We start from the raw sequence: 15,529 nt of genomic DNA, 5'->3' as shown, positions 1-15,529 counted from the left end.
AACAACACCATAACTCCTAAAGAAATAGAAGCAGTCATTAAAAGTCTCCCAGCAAAAAGAGCCCAAGTCCAGATGGGTTCAGTGAAGAATTCTACCAGAACTTCATAGAAGACCTCATACCAATATTATACAAACTATTCCACAAAATTCAAACAGACAGAGCGCTAACGAATTCCTTCTATGAAGCCACAATTACTCATATACCTAAACCACACAAAGACCCAACAAGGAAAGAGAACTTCAGACCAATTTCACTTATGAATATTGATGCAAAGATACTCAATAAAATTCTGGCAAACCGAATCCAAGAGCACATCAAAACAAAGAGCACATCAAAACAATCATCCATCATGATCAAGTAGGCTTCATCCCAGGTGTGCAGGGATAGTTTAATATACGGAAAACCATCAACATAATCCACTATATAAACAAACTGAAAGATAAAAACCACATGATCATTTCATTAGATGCCGAGAAAACATTTGACAAAATTCAACACCCATTCATGATAAAAGTCCTGGAAAGAACAGGAATTCAAGCCCCATATCTAAACATAGTAAAAGCCATATACAGCAAACCAGTAGCTAATGTTAAACTAAATGGAGAGAAACTTGAAGCAATCCCACTAAAATCAGGAACTAGACAAGGCTGCCCACTCTCTCCCTACTTATTCAATATAGTTCTTGAAGTTCTAGCCAGAGCAATCAGACAACAAAAGGAGATCAAAGTGATACAGATCGGAAAAGAAGTCAAAATATCACTATTTGCAGATGATATGATAGTATATTTAAGTGACTCAAACGCTCTACCAGAGAACTACTAAACCTCATAAACACCTTCACAGCAATGTGGCTGGGTATAAAATTAACTCAAATAAATCAATAGCCTTCCTCTATACAAAAGAGAAACAAGCCGAGAAAGAAATCTGGGAAACGACACTCTTCATAATACTTCCAAATAACATAAAATACCTCAGTGTGCTTTAACCAAGTAAGTGAAAAAAATTGTATGATAAGAACTTCAAGGCTCTGAAGAAAGAAATCGAGGAAGATTTCAGAAGATAGAAAGATCTCCCATGCTCATGGATTAGCAGGACTAATATAGTAAAAATGGCCAATTTACCAAAAGTGATCTACAGATTCAACGCAATCCCCATCAAAATTCCAATCCAATTCTTCATAGAGTTAGACAGAACAATTTGCAAATTCATCTGGAATAACAGAAAACCCAGGACAGCTAAAACTATCCTCAACAATAAAAGGACTTCTGGGTGAATCACTATCCCTGAACTCAAGCAGTATTACAGAGCAATAGTGATAAAACTGCATGGTATTGGTACAGAGACAGACAGATAGACCAATGGAACAGAATTGAAGACCCAGAAATGAACCCACACACCTATAGGCACTTGAGTTTTGACAAAGGAGCCAAAGCCATCCAATGGAAAAAAGATAGCATTTTCAACAATGGTGTTGGTTCAACTGGAGGTTAGCATGTAGAAGAATGCAAATCGGTCCATGCTTATCACCCTGTACAAAGCTTAAGTCCAAGCGGATCAAGGACCTCCACATCAAACCAGATACACTCAATCTAGTAGAAGAAACAGTGGGGAAGAATCTTGAACTCATGGCCACTGGAGAAAATTTCCTGAGCAAAGCACCAATGACTTATGCTCTAAGATCAAAATTGTCAAATGGGATCTCATAAAACTACAAAGCTTCTGTAAAGCAAAGGACTCTGTTGTTAGGACAAAACGGCAACCAACAGATTGGGAAAAGATCTTTACCAATCCTACAACTGACAGAGGGCTCATATCCAAAATACACAAAGAACTCAGGAAATTAGACTGTAGGGAAACAAATAATTCTATTAAAAACTGGGGGGTTCAAAGCTAAACAAAGAATTCAGGGCTGAAGAATGCCGAATGGCTGAGAAGTACCTAAAGAAATATTCAACATCTTTAGTCATAAGGGAAATGCAAATCAAAACAACCCTGAGATTCCATCTCACACCAGTGAGAATGGCTAAGATCAAAAACTCCGGCGAGAGCAGATGCTGGCAAGGATGTGGAGAAAGAGAAACACTCCTCCATTGCTGGTGGGATTGCAGACTGGTACAACCATTCTGGAAATCAGTCTGGAGGTTCCTCAGAAAATTGGACATTGAACTGCCTGAGGATCCAGCTATACCTCTTTTGGGCATATACCCAAAAGATGCCCCAACATATAACAAGGACACATGCTCCACTATGCTCATAGCAGCCTTATTTATAATAGCCAGAAGCTGGAAAGAACCCAGATGCCCTTCAACAGAGGAATGGATACAGAAAATATGGTACATTTACACAATGGAATATTACTCAACTATCAAAAAATGACTTTATTAAATTCATAGGCAAATGGATGGAACTGGAAAATATCATCCTCAGTGAGGTAACCCAATCACAGAAAAACACTTATGGTATGCACTCATTGATAAGTAGCTAATAGCCCAAATGCTCAAATTACCCTAGATACACAGAACACATGAAACTCAAGAAGGATGACCAAAATGCGAATGCTTCACTCTTTCTTTAAAACAAGTACAAGAATACCCTTGGGATGGCATAAGGAAGCAAAGTTTAGAACAGAAACTAAAGAACGCCAATTCAGAACCTTGACCCACTTGTGGCCCATACATATACAGCCACCAAACTAGATAAGATGGATGAAGCAAAGAAGCAGGCCGACAGGAGCCAGATGTAGATATCTCCTGAGAGACACAGCCAGAATACAGCAAATACATAGGTGAATGCCATCATTAAACCACTGAACTAAGAACGGGACCCCTGTTGAAGGAATCAGAGAAAGGACTGGAAGAGCTTGAAGGGGCTTGATACCCCATATGATCAACAATGCCAACCAAACAGAGCTTCCTCTGACTAAGCCACTACCCAAAGAAAATACATGGACTGACCCTGGGCTCCAACCTCATAAATAGCAATGAATAGCCTAGTAAGAGCACCAGTGGAAGGGGAAGCCCTTGGTCCTGCCAAGACTGAACCCCCAGTGAACGTGATTGTTGGGGGGATGGCAGTAATGGGGAGATGATGGAGAGGGGAGTACCCCTATAGAAGGGGAAGGGAAGGGGTGAGGGGGATGTTGGCCTGGAAACCGGGAAAGGGAATAGCAATTGTAATGTAAATAAAAAATACCCAATTTAATAAAGATGGAGGAAAAAAAAGTACAAAAATAATAGAGAATACCAAAATTAATTTAGAAATTAAAGGTAAGAGATCACAATAGGTAGTATTATAATTCAGAAAACCAAAAAGGCATGCTTTCAAACATCTCTATTCCACTAAATTGAAAGCTTTAAATGAATGAATCTCTAGATACATACAATATATCAAATTTAAACTGTGAAGAAAATATAATTTAAACCAGTGGTTCTCAAATTGTGGCTCTCACTGCTTTGAAATCTCACTTTCCATATCCTACATGTTGGATATTTATATTGCTATTCATTACAGTAACAAAATTACAGTTATAAATTAACAACAAAATATTTATATTTTGAGGAGATCAGAACAGTGTGAGGTACTGTCTTAAAGGGTCACAGCCTTCAGAAGATTGAGAACCACTGACTTAGACGAATAATCAACAACAAGATTAAAGGAGCAACATAAGATCTCCCAACCAGTGTAAGCTCTTGACCAGCTAAAATTCCTGAAGAATGCTACAGAACTTCAAAAGAGAACTGTGGTTTGTGGTGGTGGCATTCTTGTCATTATTACTGTTTGGAGACAAGGTCTCATTATGTAGCCCATTTTGGCCTGGAAATCTCCATGTGAGCAAGACTAGCCACTAACTCCCTGATATTTCCTGACTCTGCTTACCAAATACTGGGACTATGGACACAAACCCGAATGAGTATTCTTGCTCTGAAACAAGTAACTTAAGTAATTAACCAAAATGAAATGGAAAAGATAATAATAAATGCCATAACTCTGTAGTTACTACTACTTGGCAATCCCACCTCTGTATTATTTAAGTGTATTAAATAAAGGTTTTAGTGAAGAGTTTGCATTAATTTGCTCATTGTAATATTTTCACCACAGAAGCAAAAAAGAAAACATTCTACATGCCAAACAAGGAAAGCCAGAGAATAGAAATTGTAACATTATTAATTTTTATATAAAGGTAAATTATTTAATTTTATCTACATTTAATCTTCCACAGATTCTTTTCAAGTATGTGAGTGGTGTTTATTTGTTGAAAGCAAGGATACCTTGTCACCTGAATCTGAAGGATTCTGTACTAAGTAAAATAAGTAGGATAAAGAAAGACAAGTAATGTATAACCTAATTTTATAGAGAAGCCAGAACAACTAAATCGCGGAAGCAAGGAGTAGAGAGGTAATTACCCGGAGCCATGAGAAGTGAGACCCAGGAGAGTTGGTGCAAGGGGTATGAGGTATGAGTTAAAGAACAAACACAATTTGTAGCTTAAGTGCACAGGTGTGTGAAGTAGTGATGCCACCTTCTCCTATTGGAAATGCTTTCGCAAGATCAACCATAACACTTCTCATCACACAACAAATAAATATGTGCAATTACGGACAGATTAATGAGCTTAACTGCATGTTGGCAACTTCATAATTTCTCCAAGTTGCAACTATTGGATGTGTGCAACTTCGTAGCCTCAAGAAAGTAGACAACCACTACATTTCCCATAAATCCTGCCCTGCTAAGTACAGTGATACAGATACATTCACATATACATGTTTAAAATAACAAAGGCTATGCACTTCACTCCAAATATTACCTGTGGTCTTAGAACTCATCCCACAGACAGCTCTATTACCATGGTGTCAAGGCTACCAGATTAGGGAAATTATCCTTTGTTCTGTAGGGAAAGGTTTACATTTGCCACTGGCACTTATCAAAATGGTGCTAAGATGATAATAAAACAGTCGTGGTAATATTTTAAAATATCCATTGAAGCTATTTCACATCTGGAAGGGCTAAATTGAGGCAATCTTTACAGGAAAATTAAATTACCAAAAATAATATATTAATAAACCATTGCAACACATTGCAGCCTTATATCAATGATGCTCAGCTAATGTGAGAAGTGCAGAAATCTCAGCTCTGTAACCATTCAGGATGAAATAAATAAAAACTTATGACAGAACAAATTAAGGAGTGAACAATTTAATACCATAATTAGTAGTGAGAAATGTAAAAATTAGTAATTATTGAAGAAACCATATGTTTACTGTATTAACTGTAGCTATTAAAACTATATTATATTATTTTGTCAGGTTATGTAATGAGCAAGATTTTTCCAGAGCTTAAGCTACTTCCTAAGGGGGAGGAAGATTAAGTTTAAGGGAAGCCTCATTATTTAGGCCATAGTTTACTGAACATTAGTTCTGTATTATTCTTCGCACATTGGGAGGTCTGATTCAATTGTAAAAATAGGATTTTAAAGTGCTTGATGAGGTGTCCAAAAACAATAGTTAGCAACTGGAAACTTAAGGTCAGTAAATAAATCTACAGTTATTTGTAGCATAAACAAGCAGGATTTCAGGAGGTAAAATTTCCAAGATTTGGGTTATACTGATAGATTCTGAGGCTTTTCTATGCCATGCTCAGAGATCTCCACAAAACCTCACAATACTCCCAGAAGTAATAATGTATGATGGATGTAGGAATCTAGTTCATGATCTAGAAATTACAGGAAAAACAGAAATACTGGTCCTCTTAAAATAGGCGCTTAGAGACATGTATTAATTCAATCACAAAATACTAAATACCAGCATAGTAGTAAGAATGTGTTTATCTCTCTATATATATTTATTTGTATTTATATGTATAGAAGAGGCTGATATTCTATTAAGGAATATATTAATATACACATATAGACTAGAATGGACATGTACTTGAATGAATACAAATTAGCATAAATGAAAGAAATGTATAAAGGAATGTCTGACTCACTTTTCTATTGCTGTGATAAGACACCATGATCAAGACAACTTGTTAAAGAAAGACTTTCTTTGGGTGTTTCAGTTTCTAAGGGTGAGTCTATGACTGACACTGTGGAAAGCATGAGAGCAGGCAGGCAGTCATGACACTAGAGCAGTAACTAAAAGACTTTGCCTTGAATCACAAGTAGGAGGCAGAGAGCTAACTCTGAATGATGCAGGCTACTGAGATCTCTAAGACACTTCTTCTGCCGTGTCACACCTCCTAATCCTTCCCAAACTATTCCACCGTGGAGGGCCAAGAATTTGAACTAGGAGTCTATAGGATCCATTCTATATTCAGATCACCACAAGAAAGAATTATCTTTGAAACTTCACAAAACCCTCTCTGAGAAGGTCAGATTATCATTACCCAAAAAAAGAAGCAGGGTTCAGAACTTTGTGGAAAATAACATCCAAGAAAGTTTAGTAGCTACAGAATAATATAAAAAAAATGAAAAAAGAAAACCCAACAATTAAAAAATGTGTTGTGAGAGCCCACTCCTGACACTATTAATGGAATTCCTCTATACTTACAGGAAGGATCCTAGCATAACTGTCATCAGAGAGGCTACACTCAGCAACTGATGGAAATAGATGCAGAGACCCACAGCCAACCTTTAGGCAGAACTTGAGAAATCCTGAAGAAAAGGGGGAGGAAGGATTGTAGGAGCCATATGGGTCAAAGACACAAAAAACGATACAGAATCAGCTAACCTGGGCCTATAGCTTCTCCCAGAGACTAAACCACCAACTAATGAACATGCATGGGGCTGACCTAGAAGCCTTCTCATATGTAAGAGTTGTGCACCTTTGTCTTCGTGGAACTCCTAACAAGGGAACAGGAGTAATTGTGATCTGTTTTCAGCATTTGTGTCCCTTTAATCTTACTGGGCTCCCTCATCTAGCCTCAGTAGAAGATGCACCTAGTCTTACTGCATCTGGATATGCACGGTGTGTTGATATCTATGGAAGGCCTCCCCTTTTCTGGAAAGAAAGGGAGAAAGAATGGATTGGGAGGAAGGAAGGTGAGAGGGAAGGTCTGGAAGGAGTAGGAAGTGGCAAAACAGAGATTGGAATATAAAGTTAATAAATCAACAAAAAAGATAATAGAAATATTGGGGAATTGAAGGTGCATGCAAATGTTCTACACAGCATTCTCTATCTTTCAGTGTAACAGAAATATAATTTAATGTTTTGAAAAGAACGAACCTCAAAAAGCTTTGTGTAAACTTTTGGGTGATAACCTCTTGAAAAAAAGGAAATTGACTTCCTGAATAAAATAATTTTAAATTTTCTTCTTAAAAAGGGGGGAGTCTGGGCTGGAGAGATGGCTCAGTGGTTAAGAGCACTGAGTACTCTTTCTAGAGGTCCTGAGTTTGAAATCCAGCAACCACATGGTGGCTCACAACTATCTGATGAGATCTGATGCCCTCATCTAGTGGGTCTGAAAACAGCTACAGTGTACTTATATATAATAAACAAATGAATCTTTTTAAAAAAAATTATATTCAGACACTTTACTGAAGTTGTTTATCAGCTGGGGAAGTTCTCTGGCAGAATTTTTGGGGTCACTTATGTATACTATCTTATCAATTGTGCACAGCGATACCTTTAATTTTTCTTTGACAATTTGTATCCTCTTGATCTCTTTTTGTTGTCTTATTGTTCTAACTGGCACTTTGAGTACTACATTGAATAGATACAGGGAGAGTGGGAATCCTTGTTTTGTACCTGATTTTAGTGGGATTGCTTCAAGTATCTCTCTACTTATTTTGATATTGGCTGTTGGTTTGCAGTAAATTGCTTTTATTATGTTTAGGTATAGGCCCAAAATTCCTAATCTCTCCAATACTTTTAACATGAAGGGGTATTGCATTTAGTCAAATGTTTTTCTGCATCTAAAGAGATGATCATGTGATTTTTTTCTTTGAGTTTGTTTAAACAGAGGATTACATTAATGGATTTTTGTATATTGAACCAACCTTGCATCCCTGGGATGAAGCCTATTTGATCATGGTGAAAGATGGTTTTGACGTGTTCTTGGATTTGGTTTGCAAAAAATTTTTTAGTATTTTTGCATTGATATTGATAAATGAGATTGGTCTGAAGTCAAGTAAATGAGTAGCCTTCCTTTATACAAATGATAAACAGGCTGAGAAAGAAATTAGGGAAACAACTCCCTTCACAATAGCCACAGAAAATATAAAATATGTTGGGGAAACTCTAGCCCAAACAAGTGAAAGATCTGTATGATAAGAACTTAAGTCTCTCAAGAAAGAAATTGAAGAAGATCTCAGAAATGGAGAGATCTTCCATGCTCATGGATTGGCAGAATTAATGTAGTAAAAATTGGCCATCCTACTGAAGGCAACCTACAGATTCAGTAAAATCCCCATCAACATACCAGCACAATTCTTCAAAGACATGGAAAGAGCAGTTCTCAAATTCATTTGGAAAGCCAAAAAATGCAGAATAGTGAGAACAATTCTTAATAATAAAAGAAAAACTAGGGGAATCACAATTCCTGACCTCTAGCTCTACTACAGAACAAGAGTGATAAAATCTGCATGGTATTAGTACAGAGACAGACAGGCTGATCAATGCACTAGAATCGAAGACCCATAAATAAAACCACACACTTATACACACTTGATCTTTGACAAAGAAGCCATTAATATACAATGGAAAAAAGAAAGCATCTTCAATAAATGGTGCTGGTCAAACTGGTGGTCTATATGTAGAAAAATCAAAATAGACCCCTATTTGTCACCATGCACAAAGCTCAGGTCCACATGAATCAAAACCTCAACATAAAGCCGGATACTTGGAATCTGATAGAAGGGAAAGTGGAAAAGATCATTGAACTCATTGTCACAAGGTGAAATTTCCTAAACAGAACTTCAAAGGCTTATGCTCTAAGATCAAAATTTGATAAATGGAACCTCATGAAACTGGGAAGCTTCTATAAGGCAAAGGACAAAGTCAATAACACAATATCAGCCTCCTACAGATTGGGGAAAAAAATCTTCACTAACCCCACATCCAATAGAGAGCTAATATCCAAAATATATAAAGAACTCAAGAAGCTAACCACCATGAAAAAAAGAAAACCACAATCAAAAATGGGATATAGAACTAAACAGAGAAGCCACAACAGAGGAATCTTGAATAGCTGAGAAGCATCTAAAGAAATGTTCAAAGTCCTTAGTGAAGAGAGAAATGCAAATCAAAACGACCCTGAGATTCTACCTTACACCAGTCAAAAATGGCTAAGATCACAAATACAGGTGACAGCACATGATAGCTAGGATGTAAAGAAAGAGGAATACTCTGCCATTGCTGGTGGGATTGCAAACTGGTACAACCAATCAATTTGGAGGTTCCTCAGAAAACTGGAAATAGACCTACCTTTCAGGTACAGAAATACCACTCCTGGGAATATACTCAAAAGATGCCCCAACATGCTACAGGGGTACATGTTCCTCTCTGTTCATAGCGACTTATTTGTGACAACCAGAACCTGGAAACAAGCCAGATGTCCCACAACAGAAGAATGGATACAGAAAATATGGTTCATTTACACAATGGCATGCTACCCAGCTATTAAGAATGAGGACATCCTGAGTTTTACAGATAAATGGATGGAACTAGAAAATATCATCCTGAGTGAGGTAATTAAGATCCCAAAAGATATGCATGGTATGTTCTCACTAATAAATGGGTATTAGCCAAAAAAAAGTACAGAATACCCAAGATACAGTCCACAGAAGTGAAAAAGGTCAGCAAGCTGAAGGACCCAAGTGAGGGATGCCTCAGTCCCACTTGGGAGGGAGAAGAAAGCAACCACAAAAAGGGAGAGACGGGAGGGAAAGCAGATGGGGTTGTGCGGAGAGGAGAACACGATCTAATATTGGGTGAGAGAAAAAGACAGAAGACCTGAGGGCCAGGAAAAAAAATTGAAACAGGCAACCTCAGGAGAAAAGAGGTTGGGAGGATGCTCTAGAATGTACCAGAGACCTTGGAAGTGAGAGACTCTCAGGACAAAGTAGAAACCCTAGATGAAATGTCCTACAGCAGGGAATGGGAACTTATTGAACCTGCCTCCAGCAGAAAGACAGGGCATCCAGGGATGGGGTTGCTATCCCACACTAAAAATTCTGACCCATAATTCTTTCTGTCTGAAAGAAATGCAGGGATAGAAATGGAGAAGAGCCTGAGGAAAAGAAGGTCCAGCCATAGACCCAAAGTGCGATCCAGCTCAAGGGGAGGCTCTAAGACCTGACACCATTACTGAGTCTAGGGGGCATTCACAAAATGAGACCTATCATGACTGCCTTCCAAAAGACCCAACAATCAGCTGAAAGAGTAAGGTGCAGATATATGCACCCAATCCAACCAGTGAACAGAAGCTGCTGACCTTTCTAGTTGAATTAGGAAAAGGCTGGAGGAAGTGGAGGAGGGCAACCCTGTAGGAGGACCAAAAGTCTCAATTAACCTGGACCCGGGAAATCTCTCAGACACTGGATCACCAACGAGGCAGCATACACCAGCTGAGATGAGGCCTCCAACACGTATACAGCAGAGGATTCCCAGGTCTGGGTTCAGTCAGAGAAGATGCACCTAATCCTCAAGAGACTGGAGGACCCTGGAAGTTTAGAATCATGGTGGGGTTGATGGGGTGGGGACATCCTTGTGGAGAGAGGGGAGGGGATGCAGAGAAGAGGTATAGGGTGTGGAACGGTCAGGAGGTGGACCAGGAGTGGAATAAAATTTGGAGTATAAAAATTAATAAATTAATTTAATTTTTTTAAAAAGGAGGGGAGTCTAACAATTTAGGGAGGAAGATAGGTTTCCCATAAGCATTCCACAATTTCTTTGAAATATAACCAGAAAAATTTAGTGAGTTGGAACAAAAAAGTAAACATTAGATTCAATTAGTTTACAAACAATAACATTAAGCTTAATGTGTGTGTGTGCACGCATAATATATATATGTGTGTGTGTGCATTTCTCACCAAGATCATATATGAAGTATTCCCAACAAAGCAGATTACAAAAATAACATTAAGTTTAATGAGTGTGTGTGTTTATCTGTGTGTGTGTGTGTGTGTGTGTGTAAGAGAGAGAGAGAGAGAGAGAGAGAGAGAGAGAATGTATGTTTTTTTGTGTGTGTGTGATGTATATATGTGTACATTTCTCATCAACATCCTATTTGAAGTATTCCCAACAAAGTATATATTATAGTATTTTGACCTATAATTTGAGGACTTGGAATACAAAGAAGAAAGACATCTCAGGAGTTTAAGGTCATCCTTATTTATACACTCAATATTTTGAGTCAGCCTGGATTACATGAGACCCTATTTCAAAACAAATCAAACCTTTCCACTTTTTAAAATTGGATAGTTGATGTATTTACATTTCAAATGTTATCCTTTTCCCCAGCTCCCCCCTGTCCCCCTGCATCTATGAGGATGTTCTGCCTCCCACCCACCTACTCCACCCTGGTATTCACCTATACTTGGGAAATGAGCCTTCCCAGGAACAAGGGCTTCTCCTCATATTGATGCCAGACAATGCCATCCTCTGCTACATATGTGACTGGAGCCGTGGATCTCTCCATGTGTACTCTGGTTGATGGATTAGTCCCTGGAAGGTCTAAGGAGCAGGGGTGTGGGGGGTGCTGGTTGGTTGATGTTGTTCTTCCTATGGGGTGCAAAACCTTTCAGCTCTTTCAGTCCTTTCTCTAATTCCTCCATTGGGGTCTCTGTGCTAAGTCTGATGGTTGGCTTCAAACATCTTCATTTCTGTCAGTAAGGCTCTGTCAAAGCCTCTAAGAGGACAGCTATATCAGGCTCCTGTCAGCAAGCACTTCTTGGCATCAGCAATAGTGACTGGGTTTGGTGTGCATATGGGATAGATCCCCAGGTGGGGCAGCCTCTGGATGGCCTTTCCTTCAGTCTCTGCTCCACTATTTGTCCCTGTATTTCCTTCCATGAGTATTTTGTTTTACCTTCTAAGAAGGACTGTACCCAGGTTCTTTATCATGACTCCAACAAGGTGCTTTGAGTTGTTTATAAGTGATCATTAAATTACAACTGATTTACTGAGATAAAGACTAGATTTGACTTCTAGCAGTATCATACAAATTTCATGATGCAAGTGTGGTTTGAGTTTTTGTTCTCTTTTACTTAGTACATTTCTCTGGTTATTATATTCTATTCCTATATGAGTCATTTACTACTTTTTTCTGCTGATCTATGCTCCATTAGACATAGATAGCTTACTTTCTGTATTCATACACTAACTGACAGACAAGATTTGTCCCTTTGGTCTCCTTAAGATAATGATTTTATAAGCACTAACAAGTACCCATTTATATGGACAGAGGTTTTAAGTAAATACTTAAGACTGAAGACATTTGGTTAGTCATGTATTGCCCATGACTCATAATTTTAAATTCTCTACAGTTTGAGTCAGATAGCTTTGATTGCATGGTCAGAGATCAGTTCTCCTGAATAATTGTAGCTAGAGGGACTGCCATATATTTTATGAAATTAGTATGATACTTATTTTATTCCAGCCTGACACTATAAATAGACCCTCAGTGGGAAAGCTGAAACTCTTAAGATTTGTATGCAAGTTCAAAGTAGTGAGAACAAAGTACTTAACTTGTCTGGGACTCATGTGAACAAAAGCATAATGATTAAGCTCATGCCATTGACACAACGTCTGTCATGGGAAACATTTATTCTTATTTATGGAACTGATGTTTCTAAAAGTCCATTGAGATTACATATTTACCTTTAACAAGCAGCATCTCCCCACTTTTAGATCCCAATCACGAAATTTCCTTTCCACCAAGAAATGCTTCCACAATGCTGAATCTTTTCTATCTGTCCATCATCTAAATCTAGGTCTGAGAAATGAACTTTGCAGTGATATTTTAGATCTCAGAAATCTTGAAGGTAAATGAAATGCTAAAGGGAGCCCAATAGCAAAGATGATGAGGACAACGTGCAATGACTTTCTATATGAGGCAGAAACATGCACAACGCATGAAGAAAAGGAAACTAAAAATATCTGTGTTGTTATAAAAGAAAGCAGTGCCAAAGCAATTTGTCTGTGCTTCGTTCCCATCTGTGTGGCTCCTTCACTTAAACAGCCAACGTCGATGAATCTGATTTGCTCTCCTGCTAGAAAAGTTGTGGCTTAGCTAGGAACTATGCGGCAATGTCTATTAAAGACAGCTTTACGTAAATACTGTATGGATCTCAGTTTCACACATATGCTTTGCATGTGTGACTTTTGTACACACACCCTGTCTTCCTAACTTCAGGTAACGTGTGAGTTCCTGAAAAATACCTGGAGATTGTTATGTTTTCCATATATATATATATATATATATATATATATATATATATATATATATGATCTTCATGTTCTCCATATATATACACATATATATTCTAAGATGTGTGAGTATATATGACTATATATATAAATATATATAGTCAAAGAAGAAATATATGTACTATGGTTATTGACCATTGAATAAGAGATAGAGGCTAAAATGACTTGATTTTTCCCCCAGTGTTATTAGGTACTTCTCAAGAGGAGGAGCTAAACATCATGTTCAGATAACCTTTCTGTCAGACTAGGTTTTAACCAGCTGACCAGTCTTGTTGTAAACATTTGCCCTGGCTGGATTTTCCTATTCTGGATGATTGTCTGCCTGGCAACAAGATGACAGAAGCAAAAAGCCAAAATATCCTTATGTGGGCATAGCTGCCTCTCATGGCAGAGCCAAGTTGGATCCTATCCATTGGCAGGGATGTCCCAGAGGCAGCCAATTTTAGTTCAGTCTCTTTTAAACTATGGATTGCAAACAAACAGTAGGATTTTCCACAGTGGAAGGGAGACTAGTGAGAAGAAGAGACGGAGAACTAAAGCTAGCCACTAGTCTATGAGAAAAATGGGGCGGGGGGTTGACAAGCAGCTAGAAACTCCAGCTACTCTTGAATACAATAGATGGTGCTTTAAGAGCACAGACTTATTGTAGTAGTTTCTTCCTTTTTCTTTCCTATTCTCTGAATGTTCACATACTCCTTTTTCTTGGACTTTCACATGAAGCAAAAGGTCAAAACTAGAGAAGTTCAATGGGCCCATGCTGACCTGGAAGTAAGTGATAGATGAACATTAACTGGTTTTCAGGTGATTCATGTCTTCATGAATTTTACAAATAGTTTTTCTAGACTACCTTGACTAAACATCATTGGTTTGATACAATAACACCTAAGAAAGTTAGAGCCACATTCCTATATGAATCCTACCTTCTAGACTGAAGCTCAATAGCAACATGAATGTGTCTCCTGTAAGCAGTGTCAAAACACCAAGAATTTGTCCACGTGGTCAATGGAGGACAGAGAGGCTTCTTTCCCACCTGACTGTGGGATTAAGGCAATATCCTTGAATCCAGGGACTCCTGGCTTCACCTTAGACAAACAGGAATGATAACAATACTTACCAATGATACAAGGCTTATATAGAATAAGAGCTACTAACTTACAATACTCAATGCAAAAGCTATTAATGTTGGTTATATTATTAATTATTAGTATGTTATCAAAGGGAATATTAAATTACTGATAATTGAATCATAATAGCATTGTGAGCCAAAGAATTTGACTTAGTACTTGCACAGTGAATTAGGGTTCCTTTCTTTTTACATCTTCTTCAATGCTTGTGAGGTTTCTTGATCAGAAACACACACACTTGATCAGCCACAGTTGTTTCTCAAAGTAGTTTTAATTTGCATTGCTCAATGACTAATGATACTGAGAACCTTTAAAAATTATTATTAGCATTTTGCGTTTTTTAATATGAAAACTGTCTCTTCAATTAATTTGCCCATTTGTTGACTGGCAACTTTGTTTCCATAGTACTAAAAATTCTGTAAATGTTTATAAATTGTAGGTCAGCCTTTTTCAAAAGTATAACTAACAAAAGCATTCTCTCCTTTTGGGATCACTCTCTTTGTTCTGATTACATTTTTCTTTGCTGTGCAGAAACTTTTTCCATGTAGTCACATCTGCTAATACTGGGGCATAACTCCTGTGCTATCTAGAAAGTTCTTGCCTACCCTATGGTCTTGAAGAGTACTCTTCATATTTTCTTTTAGAAATTTCATTATGTGTGGACTTAAACAAAGATTATCAATCCATTTCTATACAGATTTTAGAAATCACTTTGGAGTTTCCTTAAAATATAGAAAATTGTACTACCATTAGCCCAGCTATTCCATTCCAGGGAATATAGCCAGAGAACTCATAAGGATGTTTATATTCCATAGAGATATTCACTATAGCAAGAAAATGAAGTCACATAGTTTTTGTCCAAAAGATAAGAAGTCACTGAAAAATCTTATATACATATATATATGAATATTATTCTGCTCTAAAGAAAATTAAAATCACAAAATTTCCAGAAATATGGATGTGCCTAGAATGTGTAATAT

This window comes from Rattus norvegicus, chromosome 2 (assembly GCF_021556685.1).
Source record: "Rattus norvegicus strain SHRSP/BbbUtx chromosome 2, alternate assembly SHRSP_T2T, whole genome shotgun sequence".
Taxonomy (NCBI): domain Eukaryota; kingdom Metazoa; phylum Chordata; class Mammalia; order Rodentia; family Muridae; genus Rattus; species Rattus norvegicus.
The sequence above is the reverse complement of the archived record's forward strand: the minus strand, read 5'-3'. Positions refer to the sequence as shown.